This window comes from Triticum aestivum, chromosome 4D (genome assembly GCF_018294505.1).
Source record: "Triticum aestivum cultivar Chinese Spring chromosome 4D, IWGSC CS RefSeq v2.1, whole genome shotgun sequence".
Classification (NCBI taxonomy): domain Eukaryota; kingdom Viridiplantae; phylum Streptophyta; class Magnoliopsida; order Poales; family Poaceae; genus Triticum; species Triticum aestivum.
Genome location: NC_057805.1, coordinates 160,658,283 through 160,674,823, shown reverse-complemented (window position 1 = coordinate 160,674,823; position 16,541 = coordinate 160,658,283).

Below are 16,541 nucleotides of genomic sequence, written 5' to 3'. Positions count from 1 at the left end.
CATCAACGGGCTCTGATAATCTTTATTCACTCGGTTCACAAAAAGTTGTGAATCTACACGAATGATCAACTTTCTGATTCCCAATTATACTGCATTTCTGAGAATGGCAAAGAGCCCCTCATACTCTACGGTGTTGTAGGTTGCTTTCTCCCTGGGAAAGTGCATTTAAACCACATACTTGAGGTGTTCTCCGGTGGTTGTGACAAGCAGCACTCCAGCACCGGTGCCTTGTAGCGAAAAGGAACCGTCAAAGTACATCATCCAATCTTTTTCAGCCCCTTTACCGGGGAGAGCCGATTCTTGAATCTCTTCGTCTTGCGTTGGTGTCCATTCTGCAATGAATTCTACCAAGGATATTCTTTGAATAGTTGAATTACTCTCAAACTTGAGTACAAAACTTGACAATTCCAACGCCCACTCTACTATCCTACTAGTTGCCTTCGGATTCCTCAAAATACGATGCAAAGGGAAGTGAGTGATGACGGTGATTTTATGTGCTTGCAAGTAGTGGCACAGCTTTCTCGGGGCCACGAGGAGGCCGAAAAGAAGCTTATGCATGCCAGAGTACCTCGATCTAGACCCCTGCAAGAGTGAACTACCAAAGTATACTAGCCGCTGCACCACCTTCTTCTTTGCTATTATCTGTTGATCAACTTCTTTTGCTTGCACCATTCTTTCCTTGCCGATGACGGGACATGCAGGGGACAACTCCGCCTTGTCATGGGATGGACTTGTCGCTGTTGCTTCCTCATCACCAGCTTTTCTCTGTGCAACTAGTGCAACACTGACCACATTGTTTGTTGCCCCTAAGTATAGCAACAATGGCTCATGTGGCCTAGGCGCAACCACTGTCGGCGCAGAGGATAGGTATGTTTTCAGATCTTGTAGCTTAGGCTCCACTTCTGGAGTCCATTTTACTGTACATGCCTTCTTCAATATCTTGAAGAACGGCATGGTGCGCTCAGCAGACCTTGAGGTGAACCTACTTAGAGCGACAACACAGCCAGCAAGACATCGTACATCCTTGACAGTCTTGGGTTCTTTGATTTGCTTGATAGCCTTGATCTTGTCGGGATTCGCTTCGATTCCACACTGAGAAACAAAGAACTCGAGAAGCTTGCCAAATGGAACACTGAACACACACTTCTCAGGGTTGAGCTTCAGGTTAATTCTGCGCAAATTCGCGAATGTTTCTTCTAAGTCTTGGATGAGGGTCGATTTATCCTTGATCTTGACCACTATATCATCCATATAAGCCTCTGCGTTTCTGTGCAACTGTGGTTCAAAACCAATTTGGACTCTTGCGAATGTTGAACCAGCACTCTTTAGTCAGAAAGGCATACGTATGAAGCATTATGTACCATATGAAGTAATAAATGCGTTTTTCTCCTCATCTTCCTTGGCCCTGAATATCTGATGGTAACTAGAGTATGCATCAAGGAATGAGAGCAACTCACAGCCGGCGGTGGAGTCTACAATTGATCTATGCATGGCAAAGGGAAAGGATCCTTTGGACATGCTTTATTGAGATCAGTGTAATCAATAGAATGTCTCCACTTTCCATTTTCCTCGTGCACTACAACTGGATTTGCCAACCAAGTTGGATATAGAAGTCCCCTGACCAGACGTGTTGCTTCAAGTTTCTTGATTTCTTCGGCAATGAATGTTGCCGTTCCAAAAGCTTGCTTTCAGACCTTTTGCTTGACGGGCCGAGCATGGGGACAGATAGCAAGGTGGTTCTTAATCACCTCCCTGGGAACACTGGGGATTTAATATGGTTGCTAGGAAAACACATCGACATTCGCCCATAGGAAGGCAATGAGTGCGCCTTCCTATTTACTGTCAAGAGTGGCACTGATGGTGAAAGTACCGCCAGTGCTGTCCTCCTTTGCTCGCACCTTCTTTGTCGTAGGTGGAGTGGCTTTCAATCTCTTTCCGGCAGAGCTCTCCGACAAGTCTTCAACAGGTGCGCAACACTCCGAAGAGGCACACTTCCCGGAATTCTTGCTAGATGTTTTACCGGGCTTCTTGCTTTGCTTTTTCTTGGTGGGAGCTGCGACCTTGACGGTGTCTGTTGCAACCGCGTCTCTGAAAATCTTGTCAAGACATATGACTACATCTTTCTTGTCAGAGTTGATGGAAATGACACACACTGGCCCTGGCATTTTCAGCGTGTTGTAGGCATCATGAGATGCTGCCATGAACTTAGAGAATGCCGCGCGGCCAAGAATTCCATTAAATGGCAAGGAGATATTGACAACATCAAACACTATCTTCTCCATTCTGTAGTTCAGTTCCTCGCCAAACGTTACCTGCAGTGTGACCTTTCCCTTGGGGTGGTGTGATAGCCTAACTTAATAGGGATGATAGACTACTCATATCAATAAGGAATTCCTTCTTTTCCAGAAGCCCATTCGGACAGAACTCCAAAGTTAAGCGTGCTCAGCTTGGAGTAATTTCAGGATGAGTGACAAACCGGGAAATTTCTCCCGGGTGCGCATGAGTGAGGACAAAGTGCGCAGAAAAGACTATTATTGATCCGTGGGGCCAGTCTAGATCCCGCCAGGAGTAACATCCACTGGCGGGTGTGTCCGGGGCATTACAAGTTGGTATCAGAGACGACCCTCGTGGTTACACTGATGTTTGCGGACAGGTGCATGGTCATGTTGTTCATGACATTTGTGACCCGTCGTGGCACATGACATGGCACATGTATTAGACTTGATGCACGGACGTATGTGCCAAGAGGGAACGTTCCTGTGGCCCGACGAAGACGTCGGTTCCTCTGAGTGGGGGTGTATGTGATAGCCTGACTTAATAGGGATGATAGACTACTCATATCAATAAGGAATTCCTTCTTTTCTAGAAGCCCATTCGGACAGAACTCCGAAGTTAAGTGTGCTCAGCTTGGAGTAATTTCAGGATAGGTGACCGACCAGGAAGTTTCTCCCGGGTGCGCACGATTAGGGCTAGAAAAAAAGCTCGAAGCTCGCAAACTAAACTAGTAGCTCATGAATCGGCTCGAATTTACTCGAATTCGAAGAATAATGAGTCAAGCCAACCTTGAGTTTTAGATCGTTTATAGAACAAGTTAAATGAGCCGATCTCACGAGTACTCGTGTAACTCGTTAGGCTTGGTAAAAAAGATCAACGAAGCACCCTGCATCCAAGGCACACAACACAACGATTAGACGTTCAAGGAAATTACAAATGTTTGGTCATGTATATGTTACTAACTTGCTGATCATTGTGGCCATGTACAATTGTTTGTGATTAATGGTCATGTACATGGTACTTACTTGATGGTACTGACAATTGTAAGTTAACCTTGTACATGCCTACAATTGTTTGCGAACATTGAACATGTTTTATATATAGATTTTACATTCCCAAGTAATCATTTTTATCATATTCGTATGCTTTTATGTTCATATCATTAACGAGCTTAACAAGCTAAACGAGCCAGCTCGCGAGTTATAAGAGTCGAGCCAATCTTGTATTCGAGATCGTTATAGTAACGAGTCGAGTCGAGTTAGCTTGTTTACTAAACGAGCTTTAGCGAGTCGAGCCGAGCTGGCTCGACTCGGCTCGAATTCCAGCCCTATGCACGAGTGAGGACAAAGTGCGCAGAAAATACTAGTATTGATTTATGGGGCCAGTTTAGATCCCGCCAAGAGTAACGACCACCCACGGGTGTGTCCGGGGCGTTACAGGTGGCTCCTTCCTCGGTTAATTCCCTGTAATGTCCCAGTTTTCTGGAGCACTTCATAAGAAATTTGCAGACTCTCGATCACTTCGAGAGAGATCAAGTTCAAGCCAGCTAGCCACACTGTCAACTAGCACTTTCATGAATTTGAGGTTGAGTATTGTTGCTGAAACCAACAATGGCAAGCACCCGACCACGGTGGTGCAATTAGGGTAGTCCTCGGCATAAAAAATGATAGGTGTGTGGGACCACTTGAGGGGCTTCTGAGCGTCTGCTGCTGGCTCCATTGCATTGACTTCACGCTTCCACTTTTTAAGTTGACGGGGAGAGGAGTGCAAGGATGCACCCCCGTCAATGCACGTGGCCTTTGTTGCCTTCTGGAACTCATGTTCACTAGACTCGTCGTTGTCTTCCTATTCGCTCTCTTCATCTCATTCTTTCTTTTCCTTGACCTTGGAAAGCTTCTCTTTTTGCTAATTGGCATTGCTGCGGCGCCCTCCTCAGCCGTCGCGGCCCTTCTTTTCAGATGCACCTGTACCATCTTGGCCCTTCTCCTTGTCACGCTTCTCGTATTTAGCTTTCTATTTTTAACCAGCTGTTCAACTTGTATGCATACATGGAGATCACGACCCTTGCTACAATGAATCTTGCAGTATGGCCCGTCAGACTTGCTGGCCTTCTCGCCAGCCGCAGCTACCTCGCAATCAACGCATATAGCAGCTTCCTTGCCGGAGCTCTCTGTCTTGGTTTTCTTGGCAGGGCTAGTGTTGCCCGACCCTTCCACGTCCTTAACTGACTTGCCCCTGTGCTTCCTATTGCACCTTCGGCCTTTCTTCTTCGGGGTGGCAGCACCGTTGTCCTCGGAATTGACTTCGGCGCTAGCATCTTCCCCAGGGAGCCTTCTCCCTTCTTTAGCATGTGCACATTGGTCCGCCAGCGTGTAGAGCTCGTTGATGGTCTTCAGCAACCATATGTTCATCTTCTCCCGCATCTTGCGATTGCGCACATTTGTGTGAAGGCAGCAATCACAGGAGCAGGGTGCACATCGAGTATGTGGCGATGTACATGGCTGAATATTTTGATATACTTGCGTAGATCTTCTCCTTCTCTCTGTGCGATCACATGCAAATCACTAGGCTCCCTGTGTCTGTTCTGGCCTCTGGTGAAAGCACCAAGGAACTCATTGCATAGATGTGACCACGAAGAAATAGAGTTCTCCGGTAAGTTCATCAACCAAGACCTCACATTGTGTTTAAGCACCAATGGAAACTAATTAGCAAGGATCTTTTCATCCCTTCCTCCGGCAGCTTGCACAATGAATTTTGTATATGCCTAGGAACTCCGCTGGGTTCAACTGACCATCGTACTTCTCTGGTACCTCTGGCTTGAATGCCTGGACGGGCAACCAACGGACTTGCTGCAGCTCACGCGTTAAAGCAGGGCACCCAACCTCATAAGGTAGGTAGCCACCAAGAGCAGGCGCTGGCTCATCGATGATTGGACCTTTGCGCTCGTTGGATTGATGGCGCGCCTCCCGGACGACATTGTCGATAAAGGTAATTTCTCCTCCAGCATGCTGACATGTGCTGCCAAACTCCACCTAACTGGTTGTGGCCTGACACCTCATTGATCAGCAACCAGCCAGTTAGTGAGGTGGAGCGCTGGTAGTTGGCGGGGCTTGCTGGCCGCGGTCCTTGCCGGGCCTTCTCCTTGCCAACAAGGGCTACTTGTAGTGTTCTGTATTGTTCTCCCTCTGAGCCAAGCAGATCAATCTTGTCCCGAGTCTTGGTCTTCTTGATGCGCTCCTTGATCTTCCAAAGGGCTGCTTCTTTTGACTTGAGTATCTGTTTGTATTTTGACAACACTTCATAGGTTTAATAGCCAGCACAGGAGCTGCTACTTGTTTGTACATAAGTCAGGGGGTGTAAAACCCCATGTTTTATACACCGATAGAATATGTCTAGTTTTAATTGCTGTATTTGGTTGTTTGCAGTATGCCTTGTTTATTTCCGTTATTCACAATTTGGTGTTCTATATGTGCAACTATATACTGTGCGGTACAATTTCATCAATACCAGTTTAACGACCATATTTGTTTCTTGTTAAACCTGGTGTAGGTAATACACCCCCTCTTTTTTCACATTGTGATGTTCAATTATACAATTTGATGCTTAAGTAAGAGCTACATTCTATGCAATTTCAACAATACCACTATGAATGACTATATTTGCTTGCTGTTAAGCCTCTTATAGCTAGGATATGCCTCTTTAACGGTTTTTTGTTGTTTAGTAGTTTGTAGTTAGTATATGTCCAGTATTAATTGCTCTCTTTGGTTGTTCGTAGTATTCCTTGTTTATTTCAATTATTCACAATGTGATGTTCTATATGTGCAAGTATGAACTTTGCAGATCAATTTCATCAATACTTGTTTCAACAATACCACTATGAATGATTATGTTTGGTTGATGTTAAGCCTGTTGTATCGAGCATATGCCTCTTTTAACGGTTTTTTGTTCTTCGGTTGTTTGTATTTAGCATATGTCCAATTTCAATTGCTATCTTTGGTTGTTTGTAGTATGTCTTGTTTATTTCAGTTATTCACAATGTGAAGTTCTGTATGTGCAAGTATGAACTGTGTTGTTCAATTTCATCGATACTAGTTTCAACAATACCACTATGAATGACTATATTTGGTTGATATTAAGCATGTTGTAGTTAACATGCTTTAATATTTTTATTTAATAGTAACTAGTGTATTTAGACCTACACAATACCAGTTTGAATGACTATAGTTGCTTGTTGTTAAATGCTAGGCCTATTGCAGTTAACACACGTTTCCACTTCTTGTTTTGCTTAACTAGCATGCTTAAACTTGCACACTGAAGCTATCATCTGGAGATTACGTTGTCTACCATGGATATATTGGGTTGATGTTTAGCTTGTTGTGCTTAACATGCCTTTAGATGTACTTACACAAGACAATATTGGGAATAACTGTTGTTTTCCATCGAGGTTTGTTTCATCCCATGGCTTATATATACTCACTATTAAGGATATCAATAGCTGGTACCATATAGGATGGGGGATGATAAGGGATTAATCGGTGAATCAGACATTTAACTGGATATATTTGTAACCCATTTATTAGTAGGTTAACTAGGGACATATCTAATATATCTGAGGCTACATAGCAACATGCATTGTACTGAATGTCTAAATATGCAATCCTAGGCTACATTGCAACAAGTAAGAGTGTTACCTTAATGTTCTGATGATGTTTAGATATACATAGAACATCAGTAACAATAACACAACAACAGTTAACTGCAATTAATCAACCAATATTTGTAACGATGTAATAATCTCCCTCCGCCCCATAATATAAGATACTAATTCATCCAATATGTGAGTATATTGGATGTAATAAGATCTTATATAATGGTATGAAGGGAGTGTTGCATTACATCATTGTGCAATTGTTGTTTAGCTTCTAATATAAACTTGGTGCTTTTAGGTACATATGTCATTGGTAAAGATTCGCGCTTCAACCCTTTTTGCATATGGGGCAATGAGATATTGATGAACCACCATCAAGTGAGCAAACTGATAAAGATTGTTAGTAAAATGGGTCAAAAGATGGCAATTAAACTATTTGTTTACACTTTATCCAAGACAATGGTGAACGGCAGGATGGTAAGTAAGAACTCTGCAGCCTTCTTTTTATTGCCCATAATGAGTTGTGTTAGATGACAATGTCTAAATCTTTTTTCCTTTGTAGTGGTTCCCAAAGCAGCTTACTCAATATTACTGCTCAAACTACATGAGTGGTGGGTATGCAAAGGTTAAAGTATTTCTAACAAAACACAATGACTATCTAGATGTCCACATTAAGACAGTCAAGGATGGGCGGTTGGCCATCACAAGGGTTGGACTAGAGTTGTGTGCCTTCTGCATGGAGGAGGGCACAATATGGGCATTTCGCTTCACCTTGTTTATCAACCAGAATGTCTTTCGCCTCTTTCTACCATCTTTAATACAAGTATACAACCCTGCTTCATCATTCTTTATTCGGTGCTTATTTAATTCTTTTTTCTTGATGTAATTCTTGAACATATGTACCCCTGTGAATCAAATAATGCATTGGTTGTTGAACCTGATGGATATCAATAAAGTTATAGCCTACTGTCATATTCAAGTTCAGTACAATTTTAAATAGCAACGATCAAATTAGACTGAAAATATGCTCTGCAGTCCATTACGATGTACACGGTCTGTAGAAGCACAACGTGTGTGATATACCTCATAATCTGGCATGTTTCATAGAGGGAAATCATGTGCGACCATGCATACAATTGCCATTTGCAAAGCATGTGTTATGTCAAACAATACCACAAACGGTGCGAGCAAACTAACTATTTGTGATAGTTGCCTTATCATACAAGCTTTACAATCATGAACTATTTCTGATGTCATACGCATCGTAAAGGTTGCACCCCATAATAGCTTGTGCGATAGTTATCCTATCTGACACTCATACAACAATCAGACGTTTTGTAAGCACATCTGATGTATGTACGATGATTAACTTATCTTCTTAATTATGTAATCGCATACGGTTTGGGAAAAAGTGAGTGTGTGTGATCGTCTCCTTATCATACACATTTTACACTCGTGAACTGTTTGTGATGGGGCGTGCATCATAAACGTTGCACCACAGAATGCCGAGTGTGATGGTAATGCGAGCACACACAAGTAACAAGGATGGAGCGTTTGGGATACTCCATATATCACAAACAGTTGTCTTAAGACTCGTGTTTGGGATAGATGCGGGCATTGCATATTCTTACTTATGAAAATTGTATGCATTCCTACTCCCTACACCGACGGTTTCTGGGTTGTGTGGGAAGAACCCCCCTGTCACACACACATGCAAGGCAACGGTTTAAAACTCTGTCACAGAAAGGGGTTAAAAATTGTTTGTATAGTAGGTCACTGCACTAGTGAATCATGCACAAAAGAATTCATAAAAGACTGAAATAATATTCGTGAATAATCTAATCATGAACCCACAATTCATCAAATCCCAACAAACACACCACAAAAGAAGATTACATCCAAGAACATCAAGGAGAACATTGTATTGATGGTCAAAGAGAGAGCAGAAGCAATCTAGCTACTAGCTATGGACCTACTTAGGTCTGTGGTAAACTACTCGCGCATCATCAGAATAGTTGCAAGGATGATGTAGAAGCCCTCCATGATCGATTTCCCCTTCGGCAGAGTGCCAGAAAAGGCCTCCAGATGGGTCGCAGAAGAACAGAAACTTGTGGCAGTGGAAAAAGTGTTTCGGGTGGCTCCCTGGTATAATGGGAATATTTGCGAATTTATAGAGGTGGAATTAGGTTAAGAGGTGCCATGAGGGCCCACATGCCTGGGGGCGCTCCCCATAGGGCGCACCCCCTGATCTTATCGCTCCCTCATGACTCTTCCGGTCTTCTCCTGAACCTTCGTGGGTCCCTTCTGGTCCAGAAAAAATTAATCCAAAGTTTGTTCTCTATTTGCACTCTGTTTGATATTGATTTTCTGAAAAGCCAAAAACAAGAAAAAACAGCAAGTGGCACTAGGCACTAGGTTAACAAGTTAGTCCCAAAAAATGATATAAAATTGCATATAAAACATCCAAGATTGATAGTATAATAGCGTGGAACAATAAAAAATTATATATACTTTGGACACGTATCATTCCTCAAGTTTCTTCGCTTGAGCCTCCAAGTTCCCCTTGCCAGCCTCAGCAATTTCAGCATCATTGTCGTCTTCCTTGAGGTTGTTGGCGTGGTCCAGTACTCGAGCTTGAATGGTCTCCTGGTGGGTCTGCTCTAGCTCCTAGGTCTGCTAGGCGAGAAGCTCTTGGATTTCATCAACTTTGGCGTGAAGCTATCGGCTAGTGCCCAGCAAGGTCCTCCTCCTAGGCATCAATTTGAACTTGGAGCTGGATCAAGTTGATGTTGAGGGCTTCCTCTTGTGCCAGGTCAACCTCAGCCTTTTCCAGGTTGAAAGCTTCTCTCTCAGCGCCAAGCCTGGCTTTGTGCTCCTTGATGTTCTGAACTTTTTCCTCATACCACATATGAGCCACCTTAATCTTCTCCTTCAGCTTCTCCTCGCCCAATTCTATGACAAGTTGCCATGTTTGGATCTTCTCCCATCGCTTGTTGTAGTGCTCTTGAACCTCCTCGTAGCCGTCGCCCATAGCCTTCAAGAAGGCGAGATCAACATCGTTGTCGTTGGCATCGCGCACCTCTTCAGTTCATCGTGACATGGGAATGACAACTTTGTCATCCACAGTCTCAAGGGCTCCGGCACCAGATGAGCTAGGGGTTTCAGGATTGGGCTGTGGGTCCAACAACATCAATAAATCTCTTGTTGGAGGGACTTTAGATGTTGATGCTTGGTTGCCAGCTACCCGCACGCTGTTGTCGGCTGCTCCCATGTCCACATCTATACTAGCGCTTGGCGCTCCTGGGGCAAAAATGCCACCAGTGGCCTTGGCGGTCTGATTTGTGGCCACCTTGGCAGCCTCCGCCGCAACTTTCTTCTCGGCTTCGATGGCAGCAGCTCTGGCAGCCTCTTCTACAGCAGACTCGGCAGTTTCAATGGTTGTGATTTCGGTGGCCTCCTCTGCGGCACTGTTTCTGATCCCCACCACATCAATGGAGATCTCCATATCTTCTGGCGAAGGTGGATCTATGTGAATGGAGGAGAGGATGGAAAAGAAAAACTCAAAGTCAAGTCAAGAAAACAAAACAAAACTAGCAGTGGAAGAAAAGCACTCAATGGAGAGTGGGCTACCTGTATGGGTTTGTTGAGAGGGAATGGACTCATCTTTGGCAACATCAGTTGCTGTCACCTGGCTGCCGACAATCCCACTTGCCGGCACATCCTCATTGCGGACTTGCTCGTCGATGGATATACTTTTTGATGAGCTGCTTGGCGCAGACATGGAAATTGCAGGTGTCACCAAGGAATCCGTCTCTTGGCGCTCCTCTTCGTGGTGTTCACCCTCTCCTCCCTTGTTTGCCTTAGCAATTGAGCCGTCTGCAGTGGTGCTCGCCAGCGGGAATTGGACGACAACCACTCGCTGGGGGCTGGTACCGGCAACACCAGGGGAAGTTGTGCCCTGGTCAACGTTCATTGCTAATTCACCCTCTCTAGTGGTCCTTGGCTTCTTCCAACTCTTGTCTACCAAGGGTTCCTCATCCCTACATGACCAAGACAATCAAAACAATCAAATCAACAAGAAGAAGAAGAAATTAAGAGTAGATGAAGAAAGATTGAAGTAATCGCTCCTCTTCTTCATGGTCGTTGAGGTTGGATAGATCCCAAAACACCTCGTCCTCGATGCGAGAAGTTGCAAGTGGTGGTCGTGGTGGTGGTACTCTAGCACGCTTCATCCTCGAGCTGGGGGCTGTGAAGCTCCTACCTCCTCCATGGTTGATGGAGTCAGCTACCGGGAAGATGTGCGGCGAGGTGGTTTCCACCGAGAAGGTTGTGGCTGGGAAGCTATGGCAGCTGCTTCTATGCCGACAAGCTCATCTCTTGCCGGCTCGATGCGCGTTGTCTACTTCCTTGTTGGCTTCTTCAAGGCAGTAGCCCTCGTTCGAGCAGGAGGAGCAGGGGGCCCTTCCTCCTCTTCGTCCTCAACCACATGCTACTCAGCATGCTCTTTCCCAACTCCATGGTCTTCGGTATGTTCTTCCTCATGCTCACACTCGTCGTTTCCTCCTTGTCGGCATCAGTAACCACTCCATGGGAGTGAGCTGCTTCTCTTGCTTCTTCCACTCTCAAGGCAATGAAATTAGCTTCATCATCATTAGTAGGGTGAATTATGTCCCTATCCTCCCCGTGCGTCATTTCGACCAGATTGAAGAACCATTCGTTCACTTCGGCCTCTGTGGGTACCCTCCAATCTGCTAGGACACCTCTAGCATTGCATGCCGGCATCATTGCCATGATGGAGTCCTTGGCGGTGTTGTTGCACAAGGGGATGACTCCTTCCGGCAAGGTGAAGTTGCAGCCCCTGTTGAAGTGCTAGCAAACGAGCTACTAGTGCTCCATGAAAGTCAGGTTGTTGTGGAGACCTGGGTGCAACCGCATCATGTCGGTAGGGTTTCCAAACTCCCAAGCTCGTCGGACACCTCTCTGCTGCAGAGGAGCGATCCGACACCTGGTGAAGTCTGCGCAACTATCTCAATATTCAACCCAAGGGTCTCGAGCATCGCGATTATCTCTAGAGTAATGCCAAGTTTATCATCATTAGGACCCATGTCACTCCAATGCGGGATCCTCTCGATCTTCTTGGCTTTGGGAGCGTAGTATGTCGAGAAGTTTCCTTCCTTGATCCAACACCATTTAGACCTCCAATCAGGCCACTTGATATGCAAGTCGAGGTAGTGCTTCTTCATTCTTGTTCTTAAGATCCAAGTGACGTTGCTGAATAGAGCATCACCTTTCGGGGAATGAAGAAATGGCGGAACAGAGGCACATTGGGCAAAAACAACCCACAAAGTTTTCATATAAATGTGCAAAAACAGACATGCATGTGATGGCATTGGGAGTGAAATCAAGCAGCCACAACTCGTATGACCTCATGATTTCGTCAAAGAAGTCTGAGAAGGGGGACACATCACATAGTAGAAATATGTAGCAAAAAATTGATACTTATCAGTGCTGGTTGAGACGGTTCCTGGAAGCACCTCTGTGGCTTCATGGTCCTTTGTCTTCCTGGCCCACAAATATGCATATCTGGCGACGAGATCGTCAGTTGTCAGTGTTGGCGGGAAGATGACGATCTCCCTCCGTTGCTTGGCCGCGGCATCTTTCCTCGCCTTTGCATTTAGATTCGCTTTCTTTGGCACCATTGCTGTCGGCAGGAAATAGTTTCGACGGGAAGCATGGGCGAGGTGGCGCATGGATTGTGAGCAAAGGAAGCGATGGATTGAGCACCACACCCGCAGATTCCTCTTTATGGGGAAGGCACGGGGGCTAGCTCTTTGCTACTCAGCGTGACAACGCTTTTTCATGCGCACAACCATGGGCGGCCATTTCACTCCACGCCCCCACGTCCCGCATTTAATACGCCAACGTGGGCGTGCACTAAGTGATCATTATGGTAGTTATCCTCTGCCACGTGTGTCGGTGCATTGTTTTGGGCCTAGCGCAACTATGCCTTGCACTCGTGTGTGGCTTAGACCCGGGGGATCCAGTCGGTGTATTAAACATGGGTGTTTACACCCTAACTAATGCATAGACGGTTGCAGCGTTCCTGGTGGCAAGGGCTTGTTGGGGTATGGCTCCTATCAGTACTCAAGACTTGGTTATCAGAACCATGAAGCAGACCTCGAGGCAGGTCATAGAGAAGTACTAAAAAAGTACTGAAGATCAAGACTCAAGTCACCGGCAAGCTTTGGATTGGCAAGCTTCAGACTGGAAACCTCAAGGACGACAAGCTCCTCCCCACCGCTCCATCGTGGCAATAGACAAGATGTTTTCGACAAGTGTCGAGCGAGCCGGTGGTTAGGTGAGGCTTGTCGGGACATGTGGCTATTTGTCGGTGCAAAAAACCCTTGGTCTATTGCCCAAACTCTGCACAGGCACGGGAGCAAGATTGAGGCTCCAACCCAAGTCATAGTGCAAGAGATCAAGAGCACCGAAGAACCAACATACAGCTCAAGAGGACCAGAGTCCAGCCAGAAGAGCAAGATACCACCAGGAGAAAAGCCTCCCTTGCCAGGCAGGCGACTCGTCAAGGGCGGGATCACCCCCGGAAGCAGACGACCAAGACGTCCCGGCAGGACCTGCCAGGACTCACAGAAGAAAAACCACCTCACCAACTACTCTGCCACAACCCACGTCGTCAATCAGTGTGGTGCCAAGCCGCAAAGTGACTAAGTGGCAGCCATTAGCCACATGGCAGCCTCTCCCTATAGGAAATGCCTACAAATGACACCCGTCCTGCAACGGGTTGACCAAACAGGTGCAGAGCTGGCAAGATAGCCCGACAAGGCTTGCCGGGAGAACAACCATGTGACATTGAGCGGTGCATTTAATGCACCCTGTCAGCCCACAGAGTTAGGTATGATAGCACTGTTTGCTATGTTATCAGTGCATAATGACTACTTTACCATAGTGGTAACCCCTTGAGCTATAAAAGGAGGCCCATTGCAACCGTAGAAAGGGTTAGAAGGTTGGATAACTCACACCCCCATCGGGTCTAATAGGTCAGACGCTCGAGGACCCCATAATCCAGGACTCCCTCAGTAGCCCCTGAAACATGCTTCGATGACTAGGTATCCGGCGCGCAGATTGTCTTCGGCATTGCAAGGCTGGTTCCTCCTCCGCTCACTTCAAAGCACCTGACTTAGAGAGATGTATTCGGTCTTCCATTTAATGTCGCACCCATCGGCTTCTGTGCCTCCACACCTTCTGCTTCCACGTGTCGAGCTAATACGAGAGGTCGGGGTATTTTTTGCACATAACCCCCCGGCCGCGCAAGAAAGGCCTCTATTTAAAGGGATTGGATCTCAGATCCATTCCACATCCAGCGGAAAATCCTTAGAGTCTTGCAGGGGAAACCATCCAACATGACTAGCATCCCAATTCTTCCTTCCGCCCTCACGGCTCCGAAAAAGGCGATTGGGAGATATGTTCGGTATCCCACGAGCAGTTGGTTAAGCTCCAAATACAGGGATTCCTCCCCCCCGCGGATCTGGTCCCTGTTCGAGCAGGATTGACCTCCTTCACAGGCGATGTTCTGGCGGAAAATTTCCCCAATCCAGCTAGGGGGGAACGGGTGTGCTTCGTTCCCTACTTGTTGAGAGGCGTTGGGTTTCCAATCCACCCTTTCCTCTGAGGACTGCTGGAGTACTACGGCCTCCAACTGCACAACCTGACGCCGACCTCTGTCCTGCACATCGCAGGTTTCGTTGCCCTCTGCGAGCTTTTCCTGGGCTGTGAAGCCCACTTCGATTTGTGGAGGAAGCTATTCTGCCTCGTCCCTCGCAACCAAGAGGGGTCGATATTCAAGGTGGGCGGTGCTGAAGTATGGCGCATAGCCGGGACCGGATACCTGTCCGGCACGCCGAAGAAGGCGCCCGAAGAATGGTCCTCAGAATGGTTCTACATTGGGGACGTCGCTCTCCCTGACCCAGTTCAAATGGGTCTTCCCGAATTTTCAAATGCTCCATTGAAGAAACGCCACAGTTGGCGCCCTCGGAGCCTCGAGGAGGAAGATAGCGCAGAAGTCCATCAATTGATGAGCAAGATAAAGACACTTGCCCAGTCTGGACTATCAATAATCGAGGTAATGGCGATTTCCATAGTGCGGGGGGTCCAGCCACTCCAATACGGAGGGCTTCCCATGTGGCACTATAATGGGGAAGATGACGCCTCACGCTGTTGTCGGAAGGGTCCGGACACCCCCGCCGCTCTGGCCAAAATATTGGCTGAGCTGTACAAAGGGGAGAAAGAGGAGTTCACTCGTCTCAAGCATCGAGATGGATTTTCCATGTACAGTCCTCCTAGCTGGGTGAGTTCTAATCCCACCACCTTACTGACTTCTCTCCCTGAGTCCCTTTTAACGAGCATCAATCCATCCATTTGTAGCAGGAATGGCGGAAGGTTACCGAGGGGATCCATAGCCCCGCCCCACAGCCAGAGGATCACAACTGGGACCTTGACCCCGGATTCGAAGAGGATCCGGATATATTTGTGGAGCTTGAGGATGGAGTATTCTACCAGGCGAGCTATGATGGCACGGAAGTGGCCATCATCGCCGACTATCCCAGCCTTCTCCCTGCTTCGCATGTAAGTAATCAAGAAACACCTTGTTCGAAAGAGCTTCCTCATTATTCCTCACCCACCGCACTATCTCGTGCTCCAAAGGGGAGGCGCCCGATGCCTCAACGTGCACCAGAGGCATCTCCTAAGAGAGCGGCGCCCGCGCCGAGCAAATCTTCGAAGAGGAAGGCAAATGACAACACTGCAGAGCCTTCATCAAAGACGTATGGTTTTTTAATCATGCCCCCTGGCAATCACATCAAACTGTGACATTATCCATTGTCTTATCAGGAAAAACTTTCGCCGGACTATGTCCGGGGATCCTGCCGGCCGCGCCTCCACAAGTCAGGTTCCAGACCCTACCTTAAAGGCGAGGGAAGATACAAGAGTGACGCCGGATTGTCCTTCCCCAGAGGATTCGGATGATGTATCCGTCACAAACTCTGAAGTGGAAAGCCCTATGAATCATCGGCGCCGGCGGGCCGCTCTTCGCGACCCCGGCTTTACAAAAGAGCCACTCAGCGCGTTCAGCTCGGCTGATGCATACATCCGAGCTGATCGAGACGGGCTTACCAGAGCCACAGACCAGCATTTGAAAGATATGCGGGTAAGTATACATTTGTACAAATCTGATAATTATATACCAGTAGCCCCAGAGACTTGAAGCAGTTGATACAACTGATTTAAGGATCATTGTATAACCAGGTACTCACATGGAAGAACAACATGTTGTCTCAAGAGCTGGAAAAGTGTCAGACCCAGCTAGCTGCTGCTACCGCCGAACTGGAGAAATCCAAGGAGGCATCGCCTGGTAATGTTCCCCTCCATCGAGAAATATAATCATGTACCAGCAATATTAATAATTTTTGTATTTCCCATGGCAGGATCGTTGGATCAACTGAAGGAGGCCCTGAAAGTCGCGCAAGCGGGTGAACAAGAGGCCAAAAGGCAACTAGCCGCAGGCGAGCGTGTGGTGACACGGGTCAGGGATGAGAAAAATAAG